This window comes from Pangasianodon hypophthalmus, chromosome 19, assembly GCF_027358585.1.
Source record: "Pangasianodon hypophthalmus isolate fPanHyp1 chromosome 19, fPanHyp1.pri, whole genome shotgun sequence".
In the NCBI taxonomy this organism is placed as follows: domain Eukaryota; kingdom Metazoa; phylum Chordata; class Actinopteri; order Siluriformes; family Pangasiidae; genus Pangasianodon; species Pangasianodon hypophthalmus.
The window spans coordinates 4,652,423-4,673,694 of NC_069728.1; the positions used below are offsets into that span (position 1 = coordinate 4,652,423).

Genomic DNA, 21,272 nt, shown 5'->3' on the forward strand with positions numbered 1-21,272 from the left:
GAGGGAAATTCACAATGGTAGCATATTAGCATCAAAAACATGGATTTTGTGGATTTTTTTTTTTAACCAATAGCTTATTCTGATTTGAGATAAAGAGGAGGTTACTTTTTCAGAGGAGGGAGTGTGGCCTTGATTAACAGGTTTAAATGTTTATTACGCCTCATGTGTATCATGTATAGAATCAAGAGCATTCTATTGAACAGTGCGATATGCTGTATCGTTACACCCATAAGGTCTGGATATTATGCTGCTAATTCTGACACAATCCCAATTCCACGCAAGAAAACCCCTTTAAACAGAATACATTAGATTAACATCATTGTATAGGTCACTCTGTCTCCATCAGGATTCATCACCTTCTATGGTTTCATTGATGATTTTCAATTTAGTCAGTCCTGTCATTATGCAAATCATGTTATTTGACTTAGAGTAAAGTAGGTCAGAAGGGTTGTACACATACAGTTTAGCGCCTCTTCCAGGTGGACAACTTGCATTTGCTCAGTGACAGAAGCTTGTTTTAAGATGTTTTAAGAAACTGAATCAAAACTTTGGCGAGGTAAAGATGAAATCTTGTTTGGCGCTGTAATGTCAAATGTAACATGACAGTACAGTACAGTACATAAATGTTTATGAGAAATTTGACAAGCTTCCAAAATCGCTTCCGTTAATCTACAAGACAGCAAAGTCAAAGATGAACACACGTGCCCTGTTAATCGTGAAATTACTGACTTGAGAAGAGCTATTTACGTATTTGGAAAAACGGGTTTAGTGGAATACAGGTTTGGTAACATCTACATCAATTGAGAAAGTATGATTTGTCAACCTGAATATTTAGAGCTACACAACATCTGAGTATTTTGATATTTAATCGTAAGTTCACTGAAATCATTTTTTTTCTCCGATGCCTAGGTTAATTTACTTGGATAGTACTGTTGTACCGATGTTTTTACCTACACAGAAGTAAGTTCTTTGTCGCCGTGCCGTGAAGCTGATTTGGTCTGTTGTGTCTTTCCTAAATGCACAGTGTGCCAACTACGAAAGTGCTTATCTTTCTTATCAAAAGTATTTTTTTTGTTTAAGCGATGTTAACTTTTCAGCCCAAGCGTGTGTTCACTAGCTCTACTTTCATTTTCATCTGAACACTTTAGAACTTCACTCATAAACCCAGTCACAGAGAGAAAGAACACACTGTTGTTTACGTCATGATCCGCTAACAGTGCACATTAGTGTAACATAACATTTTAAACAATTGGAGCCTGCCCACGCTTCCACAAACACACCACATATATCGTTCTCAACATTATTTACGTTCAGAGCTGCGGTTCATTTTGTCCTGTGGTATACCCTGTAACTACCCCATTTTACACGGTTTATTTATAGTACACTGAATGTTTTAGAATCTGTTGTTGTGAGGTCTTAGTCGTGTTTGGATGAAATTAGTTTTACTCATTCTTTGCTGCTTGGTGTTTTTGTTTCTGTCCAGATCAGCAACAGCAGTGTTTTTCTCTCACAAACTATGAGAAAATTCCAGCCCAAGAATAATTAGCCTACTGTTTTGACAAACTCGAGGCTGATCTCATCATTTTAGTTCCATCCAGATGGATGTCTAATGGTTTTACAACATGTTGCCTCTTGCTATGTTTAAATAGTTCTAAAATCGCAAGAATCTTTGAAAGGCATTTGTTGTGGCTCGTATCATAGCATCTAAACGCGGCACAGTGTGTTTAAAAATGCCTGTTATAATGAAGGATATAGTGAGAAACTATAATAGTACAGATAATGGTCTGTATTAATGCACTAGCTAACTAGCTTGCTGTATGTTATTATGTACCATTAGCTACCATTTTTAGATTAGTCATTTAGGTTTCTGGGCAACCAAACATGCACACTGGGGCTTTTACCTGGTGACTGGTGGGCTAGCTAATGAGTCAGTGGTTAGTCCACCCATGAGAATTACTCTAAAATTAAGCAAAAGGTCCAATAATGACCACTAGTGACCACTAGTAGTATTCAGGTTTGTAGAGAGAAGCAAAGTCATGCTCTATTAGACAGTGGTTTTCGGTCCAGTCTTCTGGTTTGAGAACTACTGCTATAAGACATCCTTTGAGATGGAAAGTGAAATGTGTTAGGTTTGCTTTGTGTCTGGTTGCTTCTCTTTAGACCAATTAGAAAGTTGTGCTGTTATTGCTCTCCGGCTCCTAATTAGTTCAGGGGGAGGTGGGACTGAGTGCCGCATTGCAGATCAGGCCATGAGAATGAATCTGAAATTCATGCACAAACGTGGAAAAATTTTATAATCTGTATTCTTGCAAGAAGGTGCTTTAAACATACAAATGTGACTCACAGTTGTAGTTGAATGTGCTTGGGAATGAAGATGGGGTTTGTACTTTCCGAAAGTCTGAGTCTTTCCTTTGATTCAGTGGATGATCTCACCTGGACGCTGTAGACTTTTACCTTATAAGAACTGCTGCTATGATCATAAAGACTGCCCTGTGCTCTTCCCAGGACTCTTATTCACAATACGCTCATACTAAACATCCTTTTAACACACAGTACTGTTTCCTTTCTACACTGTAGTTTATAATTCCAGTATCTGCAGTCGCCTAGAAGAACATGGGTTCCCATTTATTTCGGGTTTCTCTCAAGGTTTCTTCTTCTTGTCGTCTCGGGAGTTTCTTTCCACACTGCTGTTGCCTCTGGCTTGCTCATTAGGGATCTAAATCTACATCTTGATTTCTGTAAAGATGCTTTGCAACAATGTCTTATTGAAAGTGCTAAATAAATAAAATAGAATTACACTCAATGCAGATTTAACATTGATTAAAATGTATGGTCACTACATGAATCATCTCATGTCACACTTTACAGTGTTTTGTGCAGCTGTGTATTTGAGATTCAGAAAGCTAGTTCAATTTGATTCTTATTCAAAACAAGGCACTTGATTCAATATGTCTGCATATTGAATGATACATATTCAGACTGCATAATAATGTAGGCTATGTGTCTAAAATATAAGAATTATAAAAAATTCTTCTTCTTGTTATTATGACTACTACTACGTGAGCTATAATAAACATCTAAACTTAATCAAGTCCACGCTCTGGAGATCGCAAGTTCGTATCGAGACGATTCCAAAACCATTCATAGTTTCACAGAGCTAAAGGGGCGAAATTGGCTGTGCTCTCTAGGTGGGAGGGGCCTACACATTCCCCTGTCGATCAGTGTCACTAACCAATCGTGGCTGTCTGTGAGGTCATGTATGTGGAAGAGGGCAGATAGAGCATTCTTTCGTGTGTGTTAGTCACTCTCCCTGGTTGGTAGCTCTTGTATTATGACTGATGAGTGGGAATCAACCAAACTGGGGAGAAATGGGGTTAGGAGAAAAAAAAAAAGCACACTTCTCATAAGAAGCTTTGTTAGGCAAGCAGCTAATGTGTTTGAGCATTAGCTAGTGAAAACAGCATTAGTTGCAGGAACCAGGAACTGGAAGATTCCCCCAAAATCTTTACGGTCTGGTGTAAGGGAGCTCTTCAGCTTCCCAGTAATTTGTGATGCTGGCAGCAAGTAAGTGGTGGTCTGAAATGATACACAGTATGCCTAACCTGCCCATTATGAGTAGAATACACAGACGCTAATACCACCAACATGTCCAGCATCACCCTTCTGTGCCGATCTCTCAAACTAGACAAAAACACAAAGCAGCACACTCTTCCTTATATATTCAGACAGCCTTTTCCAGCTAATTCAATCCGGCTACAGAAATCAATGCAGTGATCGGGTCGGATATGACACCTTTTATTGCTGGTGAAGTACGGATTCAGTCTCTACAGAGAGCCACATGACATCGACAGCATGGCAAGCTGACATCAGTGAATCAGCTAATGTTTAATTAGCGATGTTTCATTTTATTACATTCTGCTGTATAGAATTTATTTCCGTATATGACACTAAGAATCTTTTAAAGCTATTTGCCTAAAACTGAGGTCAGAGTAACAGTTCTGTCATCTTTTTCCAGATCTTGTGTGGTGGGATTACCACCGCTGGAAAGAATACCTACACTGTGTCATCCCTTGGTCCAAATTAAAACAGCTGTCCTTTATCCTTTGCATTTTGGACCAAGTGCATTTCCTTTCCTTTACTTCACTCACTTGCACTTTCTGCATCTAAAATTTGCATATAAAATAAAATGTATGTGGCTGAAGGATGCAGAGTTGATTGGAGACTGCAGTGTGGTCTTCCCTGGAGAGTACACACACACACACACACACACACACACACACACACAAAATTCCTCCCTCCCTTCCCTCAATTTCCTGTGCAGAATTCACACATGCACAGATTCTACTCGACCCTTCCGAGGGACAAACAGGAGAGATGACCTGCTAGTGGAAGGAACAGCAGAGTCAGAATGACTGTGCAGAAACAGATAAATTTTTTTTTTTTTAACCTTTATTAAAACTGTGTTGCCCTTTCACTGACACATCTCATTGTCTCAAAGATGGACAGCTTTGTTGACAGACTTATCCGTGTCAGTCTACACTACAGAACTACAAAAGTATTCCAGCTTCATAAAAATCTATTGACTACTAACAGCATAATCCCTTATGACTTCTGTCAAACGCTAGAAATATCATCTCATTTGGCTATAAACCAAAAAGTCTTGCATTCGAATTAAACATTGAAAAGATGCTCTTTTTGAGTGCGGATGCTTAATTGCTTTAGAAATCTCATTCTCCATCTTGTATTCATTTGGGTCTCCTTTGATATGCAAGCTCTTTCAGATTGGAAGTTAGGAAAAGTTTGATATGGAGACAAAGTTTTTAGAATTTTGGAGAGCTTTAGCTACAGCAACATGGACCACAATACTACTCATTTAGTTCTTTGCGGCTTTTATTTTATAGTTGCTCAGACTGTAGATATGAATCACTGATGCTGAATGAAATGGGGGTTTGTCCTGTGTCCATTTGTTAAACAAGTCAAAACAAATTGCAATTGATTATTTGAAATGTGGATCAGGATGAGGTCACTGTTATAGTGTGTGAATACGCTACACGCCCAGGTCCACAAACAGACCTAGAACTTGGTGAGAATAAAAGCACTATGTGCAAGGTCATGCAGCAAGACCCAGAGCCCATTACCATGGCAACAGGGTTTAGTCTTTAAGTCTGCATAGAGATTGAATATGCTGTATAGGTGTGTCCGAAACAGAAGGCATCTGCCGCGATGCATCATGTAACTACACTATAGGGCCAAAAGTGTGTGGACACTTGGCCTTCACAAACACTAGTGGGCCTTCCTCAAACTATTGCCACAAATTTGGAGGCATGTGACTGTACAGAATGTGTTTGTATGCTGTAGAATTACATTTTCCCTTCACTGGAACTAAGAGGCCCAAACCTGTTCCAGCATGACAATGCCCCTGTGCACAAAGTGAAGTCCATGAAGACATGGTGTACCAAGTTAGGTGTGGAAGAACTCGAATGTCCTGCACAGAGCCCTGACCTCAACCCCACTGAACACCTTTACGATGAACTGGACCACAGATTGTGCCCCAGATTTCCTCACCGACATCAGTGTCTGACCTTAATAATTTTCCCCAATTTACCCTTATTTTCTCTCTGAGTTAGAGAGAAATGCCCACCCACCAGTTAGGCGTTCCCCGTGAAGCCAGACAGTTGAATGAACTGCTGCTCACGTTGCATCATGGGACGGCGTAACACACAGATGAAAGCGCTATCCGCCCCCTTTTGCATACATGAGCTCACAGACAATAGCACACAATTGGCTACTGTTGCTGTGATTGATAAGGGATGCTGCTTTTCTGTTGTGCAACTCAGGAGCCCAACACAAACTCTTTCTGTCTGTTCTGATAACTGCTTTCAAGCCGACATTGAGCCGAAATCTGACCTCGCTACGTAATAGCTTCTCATAAACAATAAGCCTAGCAGCAGTCGTGGTCAGACCAACAACAATCTTGTGATTGGTAACAGTATGATTTGTTTCTTTTGTGTTGTTTATTTATACACAGTGCCATTTATAAGTCGATTGATGCCAAAAGGAAGCATTACACACAAACATTTATTTTGGACCTGACTCAATTCCTTCCTAACTCTGAATATAGCCTTAGGCAGCATATTTTTGAATGTTTTGGACACACACTTCATCTTCAAGGTGCACACTGGATAAGCAAAGCGAAAGTAAATATTCTGTTTGTTTGACGTGGCATACAAGGAATGAAAGAACTGCATCCTTGTTTGCTTTATTGAACACAAATGCACACTCAGCATGTTGCTATGCAAATTGCGAAGTCAAATTTACATTTAAAGCATTTAGTAGATGCCGTTTGTAGTCTTCATCCAGAAACCAATCCTTCCAGTATCCCTGTTAGAGAGAAGGGTGTTTGTTTAATGTGTAGATTATGTGTTTGGTGAAGAGGCGGGTCAGTGAGGTCACTCTGGCCAGGGGGCATTTACTCCACCAGCCTGGTGCCAGTACAGAGTCTTGCTGCACACCTTCCTTGTGTCTTGAGTGATGGAGTATCAAGTCGTGCTTGAGCTTTGAAGGGAACATGGATCAGTGAAATTGAGGCGCTCAATTTTTTTTTTTTCTTCAGCAAAACAATGGTGAGTTTAGGTTTTGGGAAGATTACTTGATCCACTTCCTGACAAATTAATGCAATCATTTCTTCTACTGTGATGCAGTTGATGTCTGTGTTCAACACTTGTTGGCATTTCTATTCAATAAAATGTTTTTTTTTTTTCTAGTGATTAATTATCGATCAAGCCTATGAAGCTTTAATTCCTTTTATACCACGTTGCTGTTGAAGTCGTGATTCAGGAGCTGTGGATGAATTTTCTATAACAGTATTACTTTGACTGTAGTTCTGGCTCTAACATAAATAATAGGTTTGTATTAATGTGCAGTTTCTATAGTAAAAGCTCGTTCACAAGCTCATTCACAGAGACTTGTATAGCAGACGCATCACATAATCTATGACTAATAATAAACAGATTTATAAAATGTGTTCTTTGACAAAGAAACATTGATATGGTGAAACTTTCTTTCAGGAGCTGTTTATTTAAGGAGTCTCAGTTTCAGTGCTTTACAACAGTCAGAAAGTTTTCTAACGTGAAAGAAAACTGCGCTTTCTTGGTTTCAGAGAGGCTTGTGTAATATGAGTGATAACAGCAATTAACTTGTTTCACAGGAACATTAAACATAACTATAAACTGTTTAAATGCCTAGGGCATTCTTTATTTAATAAATTAAAAATTGTAGTTGTTGTAGTGAAAGACGAATAACACAGTTAGTGCTTCCATTTTCTCCAGGGATTAATTCCCTATAGCGACATGGTCTGTTCTATTATTACAGGAAAGAAGTATTGTGTTTGTTTCTATATTACGTAGTCCAATCCTGCCTGCATTTCATATTATGTAATAAGTACAGTGGAAATGTATTAAATCTCTATAGACACAATGCAAATTAATGTTTGAAATTGTAGGATTACAGTGCTTGTGTGTCAACACCTCTTTTTTTTTTTTTTTTTTTGTGGCGGCTCGGGTTTTATATTAAACACAGTTTTTTGGTCTGCCACTGAGATTTCTTCCTCGCTGTGTGCTAAAGTAGAGTTACTGATTTCTGCTTGAGTAGACATATTACTTTTGATAAACTACTTTGGTATAGAAAAAGTAGAATAAATTCCTGCTGTGCTGTTTTTTTTTTTTTTTTTTTTTTTTTTTTTTTTTTTTTTTTTTTTTTTTTTGCTGACTCTTTGATCTGTGAAGTAAAAATGACATTTAGAAATACTGAAAAAAAAGTGTAAAATTCAGTAAGTAGAACAAAAACACATTTCCACCGAACAGGTATTCCATCACCTCCTGTCACACTAAAGCTTGCGTTAGCAATATCGGTGACACACCACCTCGTTTTTCTTTTCTCCAATCTTAAAACTGAACCTTTCTGGATATAAAATAACATTGGAAGATGTCAATTAATTTAAACTTTGTCATTCTATTTTTTTTTAAATGCATTTTTGCATGTGTCTGAATGCATTTGAAAATGTAACGGTCTGCGGTGCACTTTGAGATTCAGATACAATAAATAAACCACTGATAATAATAATTCCATTTGGAAATGATTTCATTTAATATCACTTTCAGGATGCTTCTTTTTTTTTTTTTTTTTTTTGTATTGCTATGTCATTTGAAATTGTTAGTACCTCAGCAGATAATAGTAAGCACTGGTGATTCATCGAAATGAAAATTCCTAGCTGAAACTGTAACCTGAAATTCAGGAAGAACTAGGCTGAAAGACTGTTATTTTTTTTTTTTTCCTTTTTTTTTTTTTTTATTTTGAATGAATGCGAGCTGCAATGATATACATTTACATTTCTGGTAGACGTGTATTAGAAAAATAGCATGTAACACTCAGTATGCTCCATTAGCCTAAATCCCCCACAGAAACATCCATGAGTGGTTGGCCATCAATCCACGCATAATGAATTCCGTTATGTTTCTTACTTATTCTTTGTGCCTTGCCAACGTTTTTTTTTTTTTTTTTTTTTTTTCAAAAAATGTGACTGGTGTGGTAGGAGGTACTTTACTTTTGCTTCTGTTGTTTTTGCTTTTTTTTTTTCTCGTTTTGGCTGAAAATTTGTGGTGGCAGAAATGTTGCCTCTGCGGAAAACATTCACCGAGACATTCAGTGCCTCTCCGGTTTTGGTTTTTTTTTTTTTTTTTTTGCTGGTTCTAGCCAGTCGCATCCCAGGTGATGATGCTTGCATAGACACAATTTTGCAACAGCTAACAATTTTAGCATGTTTCTACCAACATTTTTTCCAGTGTCTCATTTCTGCATGAACCCTTTTCTCTTTTAATTAATCTGTACTGAAAGCTCAAACAGCTCTCTGTTCTCCAGTTGAGGACTGATGGTCTTTGCATGGTGGCACTCCAGCGTTTCCTTTTATTAGGTGCTGTTTTGGAAAAAGGGATATAGATAAGCAAATATAGAGGTCAGGCGGATGAATAAACAATTAGTTCTATGAAATCCTCTTTCTTTGCCGTTTCCTCTCCTGCTCGCTGCCCCGTTATAGCAGATCTTGGCTGACCCACTTGGCAGAAGTGCCAGCGTTTGGCTCCAAGGCTGCAGTAGCTCCAGGGTGAGGCCTGCTGCCAGTTGTGCGGTGAGGCCCAGCACCAGTGGAAAGCAGAGGTTTTCAGATGTTTTCCGAGTTACTGGTCCCTGGAAGTCCTCGTCAGACAAAGGAAGCTTTTGTGAGCTCCAGGCATGTGGCTCACAGCGAGGGTGCAGATTCTGAGGTGTTGTGGAAAAGAAGTATCTCCAAGCCTTCAGGAGAAAATGGAGTAACCTGTATAGAGATTAATACTTGCTCGTGTACTCATGGTGCATTTGAGAAATATTTTTCATGCTCGGAGTGACAAATGTCAGTGTTCAGTGGTAGAATATTACCAAATAGCATTGTTCCAGTTATTTATAACTGTAACTTTTATATATATATATATATATATATATATATATATATATATATATATATATATATATATATATATATATATATATATATATATATTGTGTGTGTGTGTGTGTGTGTATAAATGTAAACCTCTTTCAATAAGTTGCCATTTTGCTCTGTTTATCAGTAACATTACAGCAAGTGAGTGCGCTCAGCCTTTCACAGCTCACCACCATGACAGTCTATTGTACCCTGTTGTTTTATTTAGATATAGTTCATCAGTAATTTATTTGCATATGTTGCATATGTTATTAACGTGTGTTTTGGCTTCACATGATGAGAGACGGGGATTTGTGTGCATGTCCTCTCAGTGTGCGTCATTTTATCAAGCCGAATACGAATGAGTTTATTCGTAAATCATTTGCAGGAGCTTTTACACAATGCGGTATTCTTTAAGATCCAGTTAGTTAGTTAGTTAGAAACGTTTCTATTCTGTGAGAGCTCCTGAGTTTGTGTGAATTGACGTGTAAGGAGACTGCCTAATGTTAACTTTGATCGATTGGCTTCAAAATGTATAAGTGGCGATTGAGTTACTGCCATTTTGTGCAATTTTAAATAACTTGTTTCAATTGTACACACAGGTTTATAAAATTGTTGTGAAGCTTAGTTGTTTTAGATTAATGACTTGACAGAAAGCAATCCAAAACCAGTCTGTAAATTAAGACAGTAAACATGTTAAACTGTTAAAGCCCTTCCTTTACTTCTGATTAATGTGGTGGGGAGAAAAAAGCAATCCTTTTACATGCTGTTAGAACTCATTATCCGTGAATGAACTTTACCACCTGACAGTATTTGTAACAAAGGCGTGATGCCACAAATTTGTCATTACCATTGCCTAAGGAGCCATACCACGCTGAAGTGCTTCTCTGACTAATCCCCTCTTTACCCGGGCTTGATTTTGGGTGCCTAGTGTAGGCAGAGTCGTAGTTGTTTGTTCCATATTCTTCAGATCTTTAATGATGGCTTTAATGGTTCTCCATGGGATGGGATATTTCATTTTTATAACCAAAAGCATGATTGATACCTTTCCAGAACTTTGTCCTGGACTTGTTTTCAGAGCTCTTTGGTCTTAATGATGGTTTTTGTTTAGGTATGTTTTCTAGCAAACTCTGGGGCCTTCCAGGAATAGGTGTACTGAGATCACGCGATGCTTTAATTGCACACAGGTTCAGCTATGTGATTTCTGATGGTTGCCCCAGAACTAATTTAGCGGTTTCACGCTAGTGGGGGTGAATACTTATGCTGTTTTACTTGCAAATAATTTTACTACCTAGGTTTTTTGCACTCACTCACTTAACTTAAGGTTATTTTGTGTAGATTCATGACATAATCCAATTTAGGTCCAATGGATTTCCAGGTTGTAACACTAAAAAAAAAAAAAAAAAAAAAACGAACTAACTGGAATCGCTTTTCTTCCAGAATGTATGGAAAACTGGATTCCTTTTTCCTTTATTATTAGGATATATTGCTGCTTCATATAAAACAAGAGCAAAGGTTCATTTTTTTTTTTTTAACACTATTGTTGTGTAGGAAAGAATATGACCACCCCACCACCTTGACCAGGATTTTGGATTTGTGTTAAAAAAAAAAAAAAAAAAAAGCGCTTTAGAGGGAGCTCCGGTTCTATTGAGGTGGAAGACGGTCTGTATACCTGAATGCTTGGGAATGAGAGAGAGAAAGGAGAGATGGGGAAGTAGGGAATTTCTGCTTTGGAGGAATTCAGTGTCTATTTTTACCCCGGCTAGTGTGAGCGGTTGCTATGGCATTGCCGATAGGCACCGTTGTCATGGCGCCGTGCATGCCGAGTGGCACACTGAGGATCCGTGTCAGAGTGACTCAAGTACTCAGAGCTTCACTGACCTACATCTGAGAATAGCCCCCCCTCCACCACCACCTACACACACACGTGCGCACACACACACCCAGACAGCTTGTAAGGGCTTGCACTGACTGAGAATAATGAAAATGCCCAGGGTGTGTGTGCTCTTGGCACGAATTTCTTCAGAAACACAAAGTTTTATTTATTTCAGCTGAATGAGAATAAGGTGGAAACAAACAGATATGCTGTGATTACATTGTTACTGTAATGTTTGAGTCATTGTGTACATATGCATGTATGAAATATCGCTGGGCCTTAGACAAATGTGTGCTGCCTGATCCTGAGTACACTAAATTACTATTTGTGTGATAAGTGGTAAATATTTGACGTAAGGATGTCATTAAGATAGACAGTAAGGTTTTTAAAAAGTATTTGTGTGTCAGAGGATTCCTATATACATCTGTAGACGTTTGCAGGGATATGTGAAAGAGCAGCGTAGGTGTGTGTGTGTGTGTGTGTGAAAGGGAAAGAGAGACAAGGGGCACATTTACGTGTAAATGTAGCTGGAGAGGAATTTGTTTGATTTAGTCATGAGATTGTGATCTGGTGTAAACCAAAAAAACAAAAAAAACATTTGCCTAATTCTGTTCTTGCTTTAAGGTTTTAATAACTGCTTTTTTTTTTTTTTTTTTTTTTTTTTTTAAATATATCACTGAATCTTCACTCCCTCACACCATCCTTTCAGTGAAGGAACAGAATGGAACAGGCTAGGAGAAGCTTTGGGCGTGTTTAGGTTTCTTTTGTTTTGCTGTGCCTCATGAAGGAATGTCGCTGCCTTAGAGAGAAGTGGCTCAGGCTGTCTCACTGTTGAGTGGAGATTAGATCTCAGAGCGAGTGAGCGAGCGAGCGGCAGAGGAAGGAAAGTAGGTCATTGGGTCAGCGGGTCAGTGAAGCATTCGGTGACATCACGGTTACAAAACCACAGCATGCTCACACTGCTCTCGCCACAGCAACTACTGCCTCATGGCCCCTTTCTCTTTCTCACTCTCTCTGTCGCAGTCTGCTTCTTACTTATTCTCTCACCTCTTTTCTGGCTTTTCTCAATGGGTTTGCTTTCTCATGGACATTCCTGTTACTTTCCTGTCTACCATAAGTGCTTCTTTCCTCACTTTTGAGACCGTGGATTGTGTAGGTTTTGAAGGTGACGATGCATGCTGGCATTAGCTAAATAGATTCAAAATGCAAACAATTGTGTCAGTATAAGTGTATAAGTGTATGTCTGTTTAGTAATCACCTACATAAAGAAGGACACCAAGCAGTCCCATACCATGAACTGTCTGAGATCTGCTTGAGTTCGGAGCAATTAAGTGCCCTGGTCACAAGCAACAACTGTCCTAAGGCACCATGCTATCTATTGGATCATTTCTCCATTAGTAACCTAATATTAACATATATTTAAGTAGCATTACTTTAAACACTGTTCTGCACAGAAACACTTTTGTGATTCTTTCTGGTGCAATGTTTAGTCAGCATAATCAATTACATTTGTTTATAAAAAATATTGATATGGATTTTTATATTTGAAGCATTGATTATTAACTAAAAACAGAAACATTTTATAATGTAAGACTGCATAAGCCTCTATTCCTGGGTAGAATGTAATAGCACCATGAAGCTGTTGGGGCGCCACATAGCGCTGTGTGCAAAACTTTATCACAAATATAAACAAATAAGTCATTTTAAAAATATAGGCTTCTTGCTTACATAAAACAAGTCAGATTATGGGGGGAAAAATGTTGCTGCCAAGTTTGTGGGAACGTAAACATGAATTTGTGAACCGTAAAAGCGTGACCAGTAGAAAAGAGGGGGAAGTCAGTAGAGTAACAAGATGTCAAGTTGTTTCTCGGTTTGTTTTACGTTGCTGATTTCTTTAACCCAGATTGAGTCAAATATGTGCTATCAATATTTATCAAACATTTGTTGCAGCAGTAGTGACAATTGGGATTGTCTTTAAGTAAGCCACTGCCCAGAATAACATCACATAGATGGATCATAAATCTAAAGATAGATTAATGTGGGTGTATTTAGGAATGTATTTGTGTATGGGTCAGCTGATAGTCTCAATGAGACAGATGGTGGTTATTTTTTTCCCCCAATGAGAATAATATTCTAGAAGCTGCTAGAAACAATATTCCTAGAAGGCCCCAGTTGAGTAATAGTGTTTATGAATGGCTGCAGGTTCTGTTTCAAACATTCGTTCGCTCTTTCACTATGGGAAGCACTTCAGGCATAGCCTTTCATAGAAGCACAAATGACACCTTGTGTGTCTAAAAACTAACTGCACAACACTGCAGTACTTCTATATAGCACTATTTGATGATTCTTGATGCTGAACATGGGATTAAAATTGCTTCCTAAATCTTGTTGCCTGTGATAAGTGCTTTTCGTTGAAAGTCAGTACATTGGGATTGCCTCTAGATGATGGGTGTCGAGCTAGACTATGCTTTTACTGGATTTCATGTTATGCCTTAATGTAGGTTTATACAGACTAATCTGATGAGAGCTAAACGGTAATTGCTACTCTAATGCTAGGCTGGTGATAACTTGGCCGCATTATCAAAAGATAACCTATAACCTATAGCTTCCTTCCTTCAGCTCACACATTGGTATAATAATCAGACTTACATTTTAAAATCACTTAGAACATAAATAGCATCAAACTAAACTGGTAATGTTCCAGATTTTGTGGAAGGAAACATCAGATATAGAAAACTGCTGCAAACTCCCACTATCATGGAAGATGATAAAGATAATTCATGGAAAAATAATTCTAGATTCCTATTTAAACCAGTAGCAAATAGGATAGCAATAGCAATCAGACCTCTGTTACAGTAATAAACTTCTCTCTTATCTTTGACTATGTACCTAATTCTTTTAACCTAGTGGTTATCAAAGCACTGACTCCAAAACCTGACCGTGACCCATGTGAATTGCATAGGACTTGCATTGGACTTGCATACATAAAAATCTTTCACTTTGGATTTAGACCTCCAGATCATAATACTGAAACAGCACTGGTTAAAGTCATTTACACATTCCTCAACTTTAAGCTGGTGTATGTCATCTTGTATTTTTAGGTGAAACATCCAGCTACACATCATCAGCATAGCAGTGGAAGATAATACCATGTTTTATGAAATAATTGAACAGAACCTTGTGGAACACCAAACTTTTACTTTTGTATGCTTTGAGAGGTCACAATTAATATTTGCAAAATTGACAACAGTCAGTCAGATAAGACCTGAACCAGGAGAGAGCCTTTCCCTTATCTCCAATAACATTTTCAAGTCTAAGGTAATATTGTGATTTATAGTATGGTAACACAAGTAAATCAGAGGCCAGTAGTTGCTGGCTCACAGTAAAACTTTGCATTGATTAAAAAAAATATTACTGCTAACCCATAAAGCACTCACCCCACAGTACCCGAGTGTGAACTTTTGGTCTGTTATGATCTGCTGTGAATAGTTGATCAATAGGTGCAGGTTCTTTATTAGTACCTAGAATAATGAAGACTATTGCAGGTGAGCTTTTTCCTACAAAATCCCCCAGCTATGGAACAGCGTTCCAAATGTTCAGAACTCAGACACAGTCTCAATCTTTAAGTCTAAGTTGAAATTGTATTTATTTAGTCAGGCATTTTGTTAAATGCCTTGGGTAAATGCACAAATTTGGTCAAAATGGTCATCGACAATTTTGGTAAACTGAGATATTTTGTTTCCCCCCACCTCTCTCATGCAGTCATTCAGGTTTGTTGATGGAGTGGTGGGACACTGATGTCCCAGGGTGTGCTCAGTTTTAGCTACATGGGAGAGCCAGAAGATAACATGAGTAGGACATAGCTATTGTATGAGATTGCATGCTGCTGTCATAGCTAGATCTTGCAGGATCCATGCTTATAACTCACGATACACGCTTTTTTCTTTACACTCTTATAATAACTAAGAATCTTGTTTTCTCTGTCCACTAAGCTGCACATATTTTCCTGATGCTTGATGGTGGTGCCAATGCCAGAGCCTGACACCTTTCTGCTCAGAGCTGTCATTACTAAAGCCTGAAGTTCTGGATAATCTCGTCTGGATACCCTAAAGACTTGCACTTCCCAAAAACAGTTTATGCTTAAGGCTACATCCGCATTAATCTGGATAGATCTGAAACCTGCATTTTCGTCTACACTGGTGTTTTCAAACACTGTTCGTTTTCAGACATTGCTTCCAAAAATTGCTTGTCCACGCTGAAACGTCTGAAAACGCTTACATCCCTATACTGAGCATACGTAAAAACATAAGAAGCTTTGGCCTGCGTCATTTCCATCAGGTGTTTATTTACTTGCCATCTCTTTGAATTGATGTGGCAATGTCGAGGAAAAGCACCAAGTTTTTTTAAATGGACAGACGCGGAGGTGGAGTTGTTGCTCTGAGAAACCTGAGACTAAAAAGTTGTTTGTTTTGAGTTGATTGGGTCAATTTAAAATTATTAAAAAATTCAAATCAATTTAAATTATATTTATATATTTAAAAACTGACAATAACCTAACCAACATACATGTTTCATGTTCTTTTGAGGAAAAGAAAGCATTATCTGCATCGCCCTAAAATTTTGACTTTTTGTAGCTTTTTGAGATATTAAAATTCAGTTATCACAAGCCCTTGCGATATACGTTTTGTGATATCAAAATATTGCAAATGTAAACAATTTTGATATATTGTGCAGCCCTTACCTGTGTTCTTGATTAATAATAATAGGTATTGGCCCAGAAAAAACATATCGGTCGAACCCTAGTTTGCTTGCCTTCTTTAGGTGATCCTGGTTGTGGTGTCACTTTCTCTTCACCTCAGGCATCCAGACCAGCTAGATAGGAGCTTAAATTTGGGATCCCCATTCTTCTTTGGACAATGGCCTTCTGGACATTTGTAAAAATGTATTGAGAAAGGACGTGTATAATGTTATAAGAGAGTTCTTTCTTGCTTGCAAGAAGCTGCCACGTTTCCTGTTGTCATGCATGCTGATGCATGTATTTGTTCCCAACCATCAGCTTTATATTGCCAACTCTCCCCAGACTAAGAGTCACCAGTCTATCTTTTCTTGTAATTGCCAAACAATAGTAAAGGAAACTTTGGTTAACGGATATAGTTCTGCCTCTTTCAGTGGGAGGCTTGGGTGCTCTTGCTGCACAGAGGTCTACTCTCCCAGGCTCAGTGAGCAAATATTTCATCCCCACCTCGACTAGTTAGCTCTCTGGGTGTGACCCATGAGAGGTTCAATTTGAATGGCATTTGCCTTCCTGTAAATATAATTACATAATGGCCAGTATTTTAAAGTGCACTATAATTGAACAACAACAAGAGAGCAAGTGCCCTTTTTCTTAGGTGTTTTTTTTAAAAATTTTTTTTAAACAAGGTTTGCTGGATAGGTGCCAGCAAATAGGTTTGCGGAGTATCTGGCTGCCATTTCTGCACGTCACATGGGTTGATAGGACATCTCTAGTTGTGTAGCCTCTTCTGTGTCACTTCATGAAGGGTACAGCTTTTAATGTCAGAAATGAGCATTATCATAGTGAAAATAGCTTCTTATGAAATTAATTAAATGCTTAAACATCAAACATCTCTATGTAATGACTTTTCTTTTTCATGTGTGTATTTTTTCAGGCCTGATGGAGGGTTTGCGAAGGGACTAGGATTAGATTAAGAAGGCTTCACCTCAGAGAATAATACATAACTACATAGCATAATTAACAGAATAAAAACTAAACACTCAGTAGGCTTTCTACTGTACTATATCTACGTACTGTATGCCTTTATGGCCGACTGATTTATTGATCGTAAATCACAGGTTTACGATTTGTTAGTAGAGGGTTTTTACTGAACTTTTGCACCATGCAAAGGTCAACAAAGCAAAGCTGAAGTTTATACCAATGAGTATTTCCTCCATGCAGTATTTGGATAATAAGACAAGGGCTTCACGAAAGGGGCTCCACACCCAAATCTAAGACATTGTCGCTAAAATGTGCCGCAAACTATTCAAGTGGACAAGTACTGTGAGGAGGCAGAAAGTACTTTAAAAGTGTTGCCACCTATCAGTGGCAACAAGAAATTCAGTTCTGTTTCAATCATGTTTAATTGCCAGTCCCATTCTTCTGCTTGAAATACTCACCATTCACTTTATTAGGAACACCTGTACATTCTTGTTATCTAATCAGCCAATCATGTGGCAGCAGTGCAATGCAAAAAATCACCCAGATACAGGTCAAGGGCTTCAGTTAATGTACATACCAAACATCAGAATAAAGAAAAAGTGTGATCTCTGTGACTTTAACTGTGGCATGGTTGTTGGTGCCAGAGGGGCTGGTTTGAGTTTTTCAGAAACTGCTGATCTCCTGGGAATTTCACACACAGCAGTCTCTAGAATTTACACAGAATGGTGCGAAAAACAAAAACACTGGGTGAGCGACAGTTCTGTGGGTAGAAACACCTTGCTGATAAGAGAGGTCAGAGGAAAATGGCCAGATTGGTTCAAGCTGCCAGGAAGGATATAGTAACTCATATGATCACTCTTTACAACCGTGGTGAGCAGAAAAGCATCTCAGCATGCACAAAACATTGAACCTTGCAGTGGTTTATTATGAGTATTTTACGCGTTGTGTGGTCAAAAAAATGCAGACTGATAACGGGAAATAGTTGGCCACTTATTTGTTTTATATGTCATTAAGTAACATGCAGGTCAAAGTCATTTTAACATGCCATTAATCATGTTATTATTATTTTTTTCTGTATTCTGTGAGACTGTCCTTTTTGTTGTTAATGGGTGGTCTTGTGCTTCACTATAACCACAAAATGCACAAATATTAAGTGACTGTAGCTGTACAGTGAACTTCCATGATCTTTAGCCAACTATAGGCATCTGTGAGCTCATGTATGAGGAAGAGAGTGTAGATAGTGATTTCCTGCTAGTGTGTTCAGTTGCAATGTGGCTTAGCATGAGCAGCAGTTTGAAAAGACGTGGTGATTTATTAATTATTGTGTTGCTTGTCACTGTCATTCCGTATTTTTTATTTTTAATTTTGTGCCAGGATCTTTGGTGTGAGAAGAGCAACTGTGAGCTGTGATCTTGCAGGCAGGTTACTAGGTTAGTGGTTAAGTGCTAGAAGTGTGTCGGTTTGTAGGAGGGTTCTCTCTAACAACTAGACACAAATGATGTAGGTATGCAATGTACGATTGTTTGGATGGTGTAACTGCATGCATGTTGTTGGCTGTTCTTATTTAAAATGATGTTTTTTTTAAAATTTATTTCAAGGTGACAACACTAATCTGAGGACCTAGGCAAAAAGGAATCATTTCTGAAGTCATGACCTAAGTAAGTGTGTTTGTTACTCTCCTCCCTCACATTTTGTTACATTTTTGAAGCAGAATGGTGACTTGTTGGTTATTTATTGTCTATGTATGGCTCTTAGGACGAGTTTGCTGCTGACATGCGGTACATGTGCGCTCACCCTCCTTGGAAAACATTCAGATGCTACAGGGACCCACAGCACACTTGTGATCATTTTAAACCACAGCCTCTCTCCGATTTCTCAAAGCTCTCCTTACTACACGTGAAAAACTGACGCAAATCCACACTGACTCACAGCCCAAGTGGATTGTGGTGGACTTCATCCTGAGACGAGCTCCTCATTCTCACTTTGCGCGCAGGACTGGAGGTTGGTTTGGCTTCAAAATGAAACCGAGGCCACGTTCAGACCTGGTATCAACACCTGTCTCAGGTGATCTGGCGATCTGATTACAGGTGGACAGCTGAGACGGATAGCCATTAACACCTATTTTCATGCATCTTGAACGCTTCTCCAGTGATCATTTGTGATTGTTCTTCTTGAATAACATAGCTGACCAGGAGGTTCTTTAAAGTTATCAGTGAGGTGGGTAGTAACAATTTACATTTTGTACTGTTATTATTACATTTAGCTTTTATCTGACACACCACACGTTTTACTTGTATGTATTCTCACCACATTCCGTCCGTCTTGTGGCCACATTTATAAAAACCCCTTTTTTGTCATAGCAGATGACTTCCAAAGTTGAAAATAATTAAACTTTCCAGAAGAAATGCTGACAGACATCAAGCTTTTTTTTTTTTTTTTTTTTAATCAGCAAGGCACTCTGGGTAGCAGTTTTTCTGAAAGTTTTTTTTTTGAAATCCATATTTAGGCTTAAGCTCCCTGTTCCTTTTGTTCTGCAGCTAAATCCCAAATGCATTAATGCTGATTTATGCTTCTGCGTTAACGCTTACAGAGGGGACACTCACGTTATGTGCAAGTATGAATACTTCACCCTGTGTGCGCATTACGCCCAGACATGCATGCAGAGGCACGCATGCAAAAGTATAAATCAACCCTTATTTTGAATATATATTATGATTATATATTTGAAAACATCATTATGTTATACTTTTTCTTACATGTATATATAGTCATTATGAAGCCTTTTGGGATTTAGCCCAAATTGTTGTTGCGTGAAAATGGGTTGAAGATCGCAGATTACTGTGGATAGATAAATAAAAATTAATCTGAGACATCAAAGTTGAAGATAAAATGACAGCTGTGTTTTCTCAAGACAGTGTCACATTTCTCATCTTTTGTGGTTCACACAAACTGTAATTACTAACGTCCATTCTGTCAATCTGAATGTCTCTTTGTAACAGATACAGTATTATTTGTGCAGTTTTCTTTATTAGATATTTTCCTGAAGTTGTTACTTGGATGATTGATTAACAGTAATCATTTAGTAATCTGGTTGTCTAGAATGCATCATGACATACACTCACAAAGCACTTTATTAGGAACACTATACTAATACTGGGTAGGGCCTCCCTTTACTCTCAAAACAGCCTCAATTCTTCATGGCATGGATTCCACAAGATGTTGGAAACATTGCTTTGAGATTCTGGTCCATGTTGACATGATTGCATCACACAATTCCTGCAGATTTTTCAGGTGTACTTTCATGCTGTGAATATCCTGTTCTACCACATCCCAAAGGTGTTCTATTGGATTCTGGGAAGACCACTGAAGAACACTGACCTCATTGTCATGTTCATGAAACCAGGTTGAGACGACTTTTGCTTTGTGACATGGTGCATGATAATGCTGGAAGCAGCCATTAGAAGATGGGTAAACTGTGGCCATGAAGGGCTACCTCCACCAGCCTGGACTGTTGACACAAGGCAGGTTGGGTCCATGGATTCATGCTGTTGGTGCCAAATTCTGACCCTATCATCTGTGTGCCTCAGCAGAAATCGAGATTCATCAGACCAGGCTATGTTTTTCCAGTCTTCTACTGTCCAGTTTTGGTGAGCCTGTGCACACTGCAGCCTCAGCTTTCTGCTCTTGGCTGACAGAAGTGGAACCCAACGTGGTCTTCTGCTGTTGTAGCCCATCCACCTCAAGGTTCGATGTGTTGTACATTCTGAGATGCTTTTCTGCTCACAACAACGGCACAGAGTGATTATCTGACTTACTGTAGCTTTTCTGTCAGCTTAAACCACTCTGTCCATTCTCCACTGACCTCTCTCATCAACAAGGCGTTTGTGTCTGCAGAACTGCTGCTCACTGGATGTTTTTTCTTTATTGCACCATTCTGAGTAAACTCTAGAGACTGTTGTGTGCGAAAATCCCAGGAGATCAGCAGTTATAGAAATACTCTAACCAGCCTGTCTTGCACCAGCAATCATGGCACAGTCAAAATCACTGAGATCACATAGTTTCCCCATTCGGGTGGTTGATGTGAACATTACCTAAAGCTGCTGGCCCGTATCTGCATGATTTTATGCATTGCTCTGCTGCCACATGATTGAATGATTATATATTATATA

The 21,272-nt window shown here is 38.6% G+C and overlaps 1 protein-coding gene across 2 annotated transcripts in view; it reads left to right on the top strand.

Moving 5' to 3' along the window:
• clocka (clock circadian regulator a) overlaps positions 1-21,272 on the top strand; it is a 67,918-nt gene that overhangs the window by 12,116 nt on the left and 34,530 nt on the right. Inside the window, exons 2-4 of one of the 2 annotated variants that reach the window (XM_034313930.2) lie at positions 18,702-18,761; positions 18,859-19,104; positions 19,191-19,320. The gene's annotated coding sequence lies outside the window, so the exon portion shown is untranslated. The remainder of the gene's footprint in view (positions 1-18,701; positions 18,762-18,858; positions 19,105-19,190; positions 19,321-21,272) is intronic. The other variant, XM_034313931.2, reaches the window with a different exon arrangement.